This window comes from Apodemus sylvaticus, chromosome 16 (genome assembly GCF_947179515.1).
Source record: "Apodemus sylvaticus chromosome 16, mApoSyl1.1, whole genome shotgun sequence".
Taxonomy (NCBI): Eukaryota; Metazoa; Chordata; class Mammalia; order Rodentia; family Muridae; genus Apodemus; species Apodemus sylvaticus.
The window spans coordinates 56,258,067-56,266,317 of record NC_067487.1 but is presented as its reverse complement, the minus strand read 5'-3'; positions in this window follow the sequence as shown (position 1 = coordinate 56,266,317).

Genomic DNA, 8,251 nt, shown 5'->3' with positions numbered 1-8,251 from the left:
GTAATTCCCTCTTGCCCCGGGGCAGAGGGCAGCCTGACCATGCAGAGAGTGAGAAGTTTCCTTGAAACCCAGGACAGGATAGGCCTCTATGGCACACAGTCTTACAGTTGTACTGCATCCGTTATGGAACTAATAATGATACAGCAACCCCCTGAAGAAATGATGGGAAAATCAGCACACACAAATCTCCAAGCTGAGCCTCTACAGGCTGTCCTGTAACCACTGCTGTTTCTTGGGGCTGTGGCCTCTTTGGCATCTTTCCTTGCTCTTGACTCTTAGTGGCCAGCATCAAAGTCTCATGGCTGGCAGCTGGCGGCCCTCCCATCTCCTGAAATAACCAGAGGTCATAGTTACCACCACCCAACAGCACTCGCCTGGCACTGAAGTTACTGAGCAGATTTTGCTGAAGATACTGAGAGGAATTGAAGACTGGCCATGTGATTTTTGTTTTGTTTTGATTTGCTTTAATAGAGTAAGGTCCCTTACAGGGAGAGAGTGACAAGACAGGATTGTATTCTGTATTCCTGAAAAGAGAAAGAAACTTAACAGTTATTTAATTATGATTTAATATTAAGCTCCAAACTTTTAAACCCCCTTCAACAGAGCCTCTCACCTTCCAAATGACTTCAGCCCCTTCAACACAACCCACTCTGTCTGGGGCATCAATTTGATTTACAGAGCATTTCAAAATATTTATATATATATTTTTAGGGTTTCCATCACAGCCTCAGCCAGTAACCTGCTGTGTTTGAAAATGTCTGGGCAGTAATTGTCATTGTTTGCAACAGCTATTTTGGAGTCTGGAGAGTACTGTGGCATTTTGTAGAATCTAGGAATGCAATTACCAACGTTGTATACATGATCCAAGTGGTTTTCTGGCTTCAGAAGCTCCACCCCCAGGGAAAAGGGACAACAGCAAAACGTTTGTTTAATTTTTCTCTTGTAGTTGGTCAGTGATAGGTGGATTATGTTAAGGCCAATTTGGCAGAAAGATTATTAGGGTAACAATTCCTTATAAGTACAAAACAATGTTGAATTAAACAAGGAAGAAAAATATGACCAGGGTGAAAAGCTCTTCTGACCCAGGGTCATATCTAAGTGTCTGGGGAAGAAATCAGATACCTTAGGGACGTCTGGGTCCTGGGGTGAGTCATCCTTCATGATGCAAGAGATTGTTTTGAACCCGTTGAAAGAAAGAGCTACAGTGCCACTTAAAAATGACCTGTTAACTGTTAGGAACTTTGTGTTTAAAGGGGAGAAAGACAAGCCCCTATTGAGTAGGCCATTTTGGACCGTGTAGGTCAGTGCGCAAGTTCCCACTTGTCATTGGAGATTTAGGCTTCTTAGATCTTATCAAATTTTGAGGGGATAGGGTTACTCCCAAATGATTTCTTCTCTTCAGTTTTATTTTTGTAATTTTTTCCCTCTTAGATGTTATCTGCAGACTGCATCGCCAGCACCCTTTAACAGTGTGAAACAGGGTCGTTAGAATGAAATAGAGTCCGGAAACAGAATCTCTTGACTTTCAGGTGGGGGAGTGGTTTGAGTAACTCCGAAGCTAGAAATAAGGATTTGTTAAGAACGATCTTAAAACCATAATCTGCCGTGTAGAGATGCCCATAGTTGTGTTATACCTTAGAGTTAAACACGATTTCAGCAAGCAGGAGCAGGAGCCCCTAGAGTCCATCCCAATCAATAAAAGGAAAGAAAAGAGGGCTCCTCGGTTAAAAGTACTGACTGTTCTTCCAGAGGGCCTGAGTTCAATTGCCAGCAACCACGTGGTGGCCCGCAACCATCTGTAATGGGATCAGATGCCCTCTTCTGGTGTGTCTGAAGACAGTGACAGGGTACTCATACATAAAATAAATAAAAGTAAAATCTTTAAAGAAAAGAGTAACCACTATTTTGCAAGTGCCTCCCAGGCTTTGCATGTCTCCATTCCTGGGACTGCGGGGTGTTGGGAATCTAACGCCCAGGAAAACAGCGCCCTCTGAGAGTCAGCACTGTCTGGGTAACTGGCCCCCAGCTACATCCGTCCTTTGATGTGAAGTTTTGTTTTACAGCTGGCTTTTAGACAGCCAAGAGGTCTCAGGTCAGCTACAATGAAGCGGCCCTAGCTAGGGTCCTCCGTAGGTTATTGAGGTCCATGACTTCCGGGCCAAAGAAACCCGACCCTGGCATTCCTGGGCTCCCGCGTGGCTGGGATCTTTTTTCTAGTTTATTTCTCCGACCAGCTTCTTCACCCCTGCATGGAATCACACTCAGGACAGACGCCTCCACCCCACCCCACCCTCTCCCTTCCACCCCCGTGAAACCACCCGTTTGTCCTGAAGCTCCGCTGCAAGGGGCCCGCCAGGCTCCCCAGACATCTATGACAACAGCAGACGCCGCGCCAGGAGCACACACGAGCTGTCTCCAAAGCGGATCCTTGCCAGCGACTCGGTGGGGGGAAGAGCTGCCTGGAGAAGGCTAATCATTCCCAGTCAGGCTGGCTGCAGCCCACTGCGGCTGCGCGGAGGCAGCCGTGGGCCCATTGTTCACGCAAGCAGTGGCCCAGGGCTTAGGGAGGGATCCAGGCCCAGACTCAGTGCTCAGAAGTGGTCAGAATTATGGAATTTAAACTGTCCACCATTTAAAGGAGTGGTCTCACGTCTAGTACCTAGATAAATCACCAGCAAGCTGCAGCAGGAAGTGATGTTGTTCAGGGAGGATCTTGATGGTTCTTTCCTTTTCGGATTATGCACATGACCAAGGTAAAATACCTTACAGAGTCCCGTTTACATAAATTACATGGCTCTGAAATGCCAATTTCGCATCCAGACAGGTCTGTCCTTCAGCCAAAGGAGCTTTTATATGTGAGCTTTACTAGGTAACTCCACCCTCTTTCATCTATACTTAGTTACACTGGTTTGTCTTTTATTACTGTAAGCATGGCTTTTGAGTCCAGGAAATGAAAGCATTGGTATTTTGGTTCATTCATTCATTCATTTTAAAAGGAGACCGATGCTTTTGTGATGTAAAGATGTTCCCCGGGCAGCAATGGCAGCTTTTGCCAGAAGAGCAGAGGAGCGGATTTAACAACAAATTCATTATTGTTGCAGAATTTTCCTAGTGCCAGGAAAGCAACGTGAACGGAGCCACAAAATAGCAAGTGAACTCCTTCTCAAGTGTAGATACCGGGAGAATGGAGAAGGGATGAGTTCATCATCGCCATTCATTCCTAAGTCAGAAATGAGAGATCTGAGACAGATTTCAACATACAGCACCCAATGTCAGAGCTGGAAGAGTCCACAGAAAATAAGAAATTCATCTTTCTATCTTTCCGTTTTTCCTGGTGGCCCTTCAATGATACTAGCGTCTAAATGGCAGTCTGTAGCAGGTTAATGGCTGTTTTGTTTTGTTTTAGAATAAATAGGGGAAGAAGAAAACTGTTCCTTACCTTTATGAGATCCATAGCAAAAGATATTAACAAGAGAAAAGAGGAAGATCCACTTCATCAGCTTTTGTTTACTTAAATTGTTTTTGCCTGCGTGTATGCCTGTGCAGTGTGTGTATGTCTGGCGTGCATGGAGGACGGAAGAGGGCATAAATCCTCGTGGGTCAGAGGGTCATGAGCTGGCATGTGGTTGCTGGGAATCAAACCCAGGTCCTCTGGAAGAGTAGTCAGTGCTTTTAACTGCTTTGCCATCTCTCCAGTCTCCATTTAGTTAGTTTTATAGGTCACAGAAGACTAAAAACTGAATACCCAAAGATCTAAAGAAAACTCTATGTTCATACCTAGGTTTGCTGGGAATTGGATGGTCATGCAGGTGTGTTAGACACAAAGGGAACATGACCTGCCGGTAGTAATGAGGAGGAACTTAGCCAGGCGTGTTAGTTCCCATCCTATGTGGCGGTGTGTGTGTGTGTGTGTGTGTGTGTGTGTGTGTGTAGCTTTCCTTTCCTCTGTGTTTGGAAGGACACCTGTTGCATGAAGAAGTAGGAGATCTAGGACAGACATTTTTTCTGCCTCTTACCATACTTAGGTTTAAAAGACAGTATACATACGATATGGCCGTATTGGAGGTGGGGGGAGGCTAGAATTCCCTCAACACCAGCAAATTGTACCTCCAAGTGTTGTTTGGTCCTTATTTTTTTTTCATTTAGATCATGATACAAGTGATTTTTCTTAATTTAGAGTTATCTGAGGATAACTATCATATTTCAGCTTTGTTAGCATTTCTTCTAGGCTCCGCCCAACAGTTACTTAGCAAAAGCCAGGTAGGAACTGGGCTTGCTGGAAAAAACTGGTCTCTCTCTGACCCCTTTCTTTCCCTCCCCTCCTCTCCTGTCCCTCTCCCTCCCTCTCTGTCCTCTTCCCTTCCTTCTCTCCAAGTGTTCCTATCTAGCCTCTAGCCTCTCCCTCTCCCTCCTTCCCTCTCTCTCTCCCCCTCCCTCCTCTGTTCCCTTTCTTTCTCTGCCTCCACTCCCTTCTCACCCCCCACCATGCCCCAAATGAACTTCATTTTATACTCGACCCGTCCTATTATATTAAAGGCAGTTTCGTTGGGAAGCTGCTCACAGGTGAGTTCACTGATCCTCAAGAACCGAGGCCAGGGAAATCTGGGAGGCAGGGAGAGGGGGAAGAGAAAGAAAGGGTGAATGTGCAGAGAGAAAGAAGAGAAGGAGAAGAGGAAGAGAGAAAGAGAGAGACAGACTAAAATTAGGGAAGAGCCTGGGGGTGGGGAGGGGAAGGGCAGCCCAGCCCTAGACTGGAAAGGTCAGGGTTGGGGGTAGGGCATGCCAAGCATAGACTGAGGGATGTTAGGATAACCTAGAGACCAGGGGCTTTGGTATGTAAGATATGATCTCAGCCCTTTGTCGCAGGGTCTGAAACCAAACAGTTCATATGTTAGATGCATGTGTGCATGCAGTTGAATGTAAAAGTTTGTGCTAGTGCACAAGGCTCAGAAAACAATGCTGGGTGTCTTCCTCAACTCCTCTTATTTTTCGAGACAGAGTCTCTTACTGAATTCAGAGCTTGCCAATCTAGCTAGACTGACTAGCCTGCAAACTCCAGGGATCCTCCTGCCTCTGCCTCCACAGAGCTGGGTTTTTACTACACCCATGGGTGCTGGTAGGAAGTACTTTACTAGTAGAGTTATTGCACTAGACCACTCCATTATGGATCTTCACAGGTATTTCATTATACATGTATGATCCATCGTCCCTGGTGACTACTTTTACCCTCAAGTTCTGTCCCCTCCCTTTGTGGTCAAGGTGAAAGTCCCAAATTACCTTGCCTCTGACCTTCTGGTGGCCAGCTCCAACTGGAAAGTGCCCCAGAACTGCCAATCCCCAGCACCTCATTAGCATATGAAAAACATTTATCTCATCAAAGGTTGGGAGAAATTTAGGAGTAAGCCCAAGTCTTGCGGATAAATACAAAGATGTCAGACTCAAAATGCAAACAAGACTGTAGAAACAGCAAAGAGAAATTTAATTCTATACTTGTAAGTTGTAACTTAAAGCAAGTACAGGTGGAACTTGTAAGGCTTGGTATCATACACAAAAATTGTATTGGATTTTAAGATGAGAACTGGCTTCAGGATGATAATTATGTTTGGATCACTGACTGTGGGGATCCCTCTGTGCTTCCTGGAACACCTAGGATATTCAATTCTTTGTTTTAATAACAAAGAGTCTCTGGGCTACTCTGGTTTCTACCCTTTTAATTTCAAGACCCTGTAGTTCTTCAGTGGATCACAGATGCATATAAGTGACTTTAGTCAAAGCTTATACCACATCATGGAATGTGTTATTGAGACAATCCTGTCTCTGCTAGGTGAAAGCTTTTGACTTGTGGGTGTTATGACCAGTAGAATTTACGCCACAGTCCATGGCCGCAACCTTTTTGCCATGCAGTAGGTCCCTGACTCACTGCAATGTTTCAGGGTTGGAGGCAGGGTATGCCAGGATGGACTGAAGTATTTCCATGTTACTAGAGTGAATATTTCCATAGGTGATAGTTTGGTCAGGTAGAGCTCTGCAGAAATGAAATACAAAGTTAAACCTGAGAAGGCTGGGTTGACTCCATGACAGGCTTCAAGTTGGCAGTTCAGGAGACTAGACCTAAATCTGTTTCCAAGAACTGGGCAAGTCCAGGCAAGCCCAGGTCTCAGAAATTGCCCTGCTGCCTGGCCTGAGGTAAGGACAATGGGTCAGCAGCAGTTTCCAGACCTCTCCAGCAACAGTTTCTAGCCCTGACACTCAGGTAATGGTTCTGGAATGTTCCTAGAGATGAGCAAGATGAAGGTCACCTACCTTGGGATTCCCCTAAAGTGCTTTAAATCTGTCCTGGGAGCAAGCTTACTTGGTTGTCTGTCTGTCTTGGTAAAGGGAGACCCCAGCATGCTGGACTTCTGCAAAAAAAAAAAAAAAAAAGCACTCTTTGTGTTTATACTATTTGAGTCCGGGGTATCATTCTTCAGCAAATCTCAGACCCTTACAAACCTAGACAATGTATTTGTCTCAGAATGAACCATCAGCCCTTCCACAGTGGGAGGTACTCAGAGTAGACAACACGTGACTCACAGGTCAGCTTGAGGGAGGGAATGCTGCTGCTGGCCGGATGGATAATCTGTAGTACAGCGACCATAAGTATGTATCCATTGTGATGTCAGTCCAAGGACCTCATTTCTGCTCCTGAGGGCATTTTGCTCATTGTCACTATGGTAAATGATGACAAATGGTGGGTGCTACATCTCTTCTTTATAGATGCCTTCTGGGAGCATAAACGACTTACATCAATATCTTCACACTTTATACTCAGTTTGGGACTTCCATCTATGTGCTTTAGTTGGTTTTCTTGTTGTTGTGACAAAAATAACCTGAAAAAATTCAAGGGGGAAAACATTTGTTCCGGCTTACCGTTTGAAGGGATACCTTCCATCATGGCAGAGAAGGCATGGTGGCAAGTGCAAGAGGCCAGCCGGTGACAACGCATCCACAGGCAGGAAGAAGGGAGCAAAAAATGCTGGTACTTAGCTAGGTTTTTCTTTTTTTATGCAATCCAGGATCCAAGCCCAAAGAACAGAAAAGTCCACTGTTGGGGTAGGTCTCTGCACTTCAATAAAACAAATCTAGATCATCCCTTATAGACACACCCAGAGGTTTGTCTCAGTAATTCTAAATCATCTCAGGTTGACAATAATGTTAACCATCATGGCCCCAGGCCCAAGATCCCTTGCCCCTTATGTCTTAATATTCCTTCTTTTAGGCACCTGACAAATCAACTACTTCCTGTGAATTAGGTATTCTACCTTGTAGCCACTTCTCTGACAATCCAAACCAGGATAGAGGGGAGATAATGTAACAATGTAACAATGGTGGATGACACACAGGTTTGAGTCACCTGTTTATCCATCTTGCTCGTGTCCTCTTGTCCTGCTGTTGTATCATTGTGGGTGGATTCCTATAAGTTCCTCTGACTCACTGAACTGAATTCTCATATAGGATGAGCAATTTTTGATGAAATAGTTTCACATCTAAGTAGTTTTAGACAGCTGGTATTCCATGCTCAGACACTTAATCAGGGCTCAAATATGCCTTAGTTTTTTCAACAGAGGTTAAATGTTCTGCTGTGGCTAACAGTCTTGATACATAATCCTGGGGAATCTGAATTTGATTGTGTAGGTCTTGTCATATGTGTCATTTCCTATCACTGCTCTTGGAGTGGAATTCTATACGTTCTGGAAGGTAATATGACCCAAGCCTCAGCATGCCCAGCACTATAACCTAGTCTGCTTAGACACTAAGTAAGTACACTTTTATTCATAGACTAAGGCTGGGGAATATGGCTTAATTGGTACACAGCTTGGTTAGTGTGCTTGAAGCCCTGAGTTACATTCCCAACCAGGCCTGGTGATGCACAGCAGTTAATCCCAGAACCTAGGATGTAGAGGTGGAAGGATCAAATTTCCAAGGTCATCCAAGGGTACATGGCAAGTTCAAGATCAACCTGATGCATGAAACCCCTGACCAAACCACACCAAACAGAACAAGCGAGCCCATGGCTTGAGCACTGCTCTAAGGTGTGGAATATACTGATTCCATTAATGGAACAGACCCACCAGGCATTATACCTCCTTCTTCATGGTGCAAGGTGCTACCATTCCTTGGACTAGATGGTTCCTCACCACTCGATCCTTAAAGGTTACCAATGTAGTCTCCTAAATCATGACTGGACTTATGCATCATGAGATGGATGATA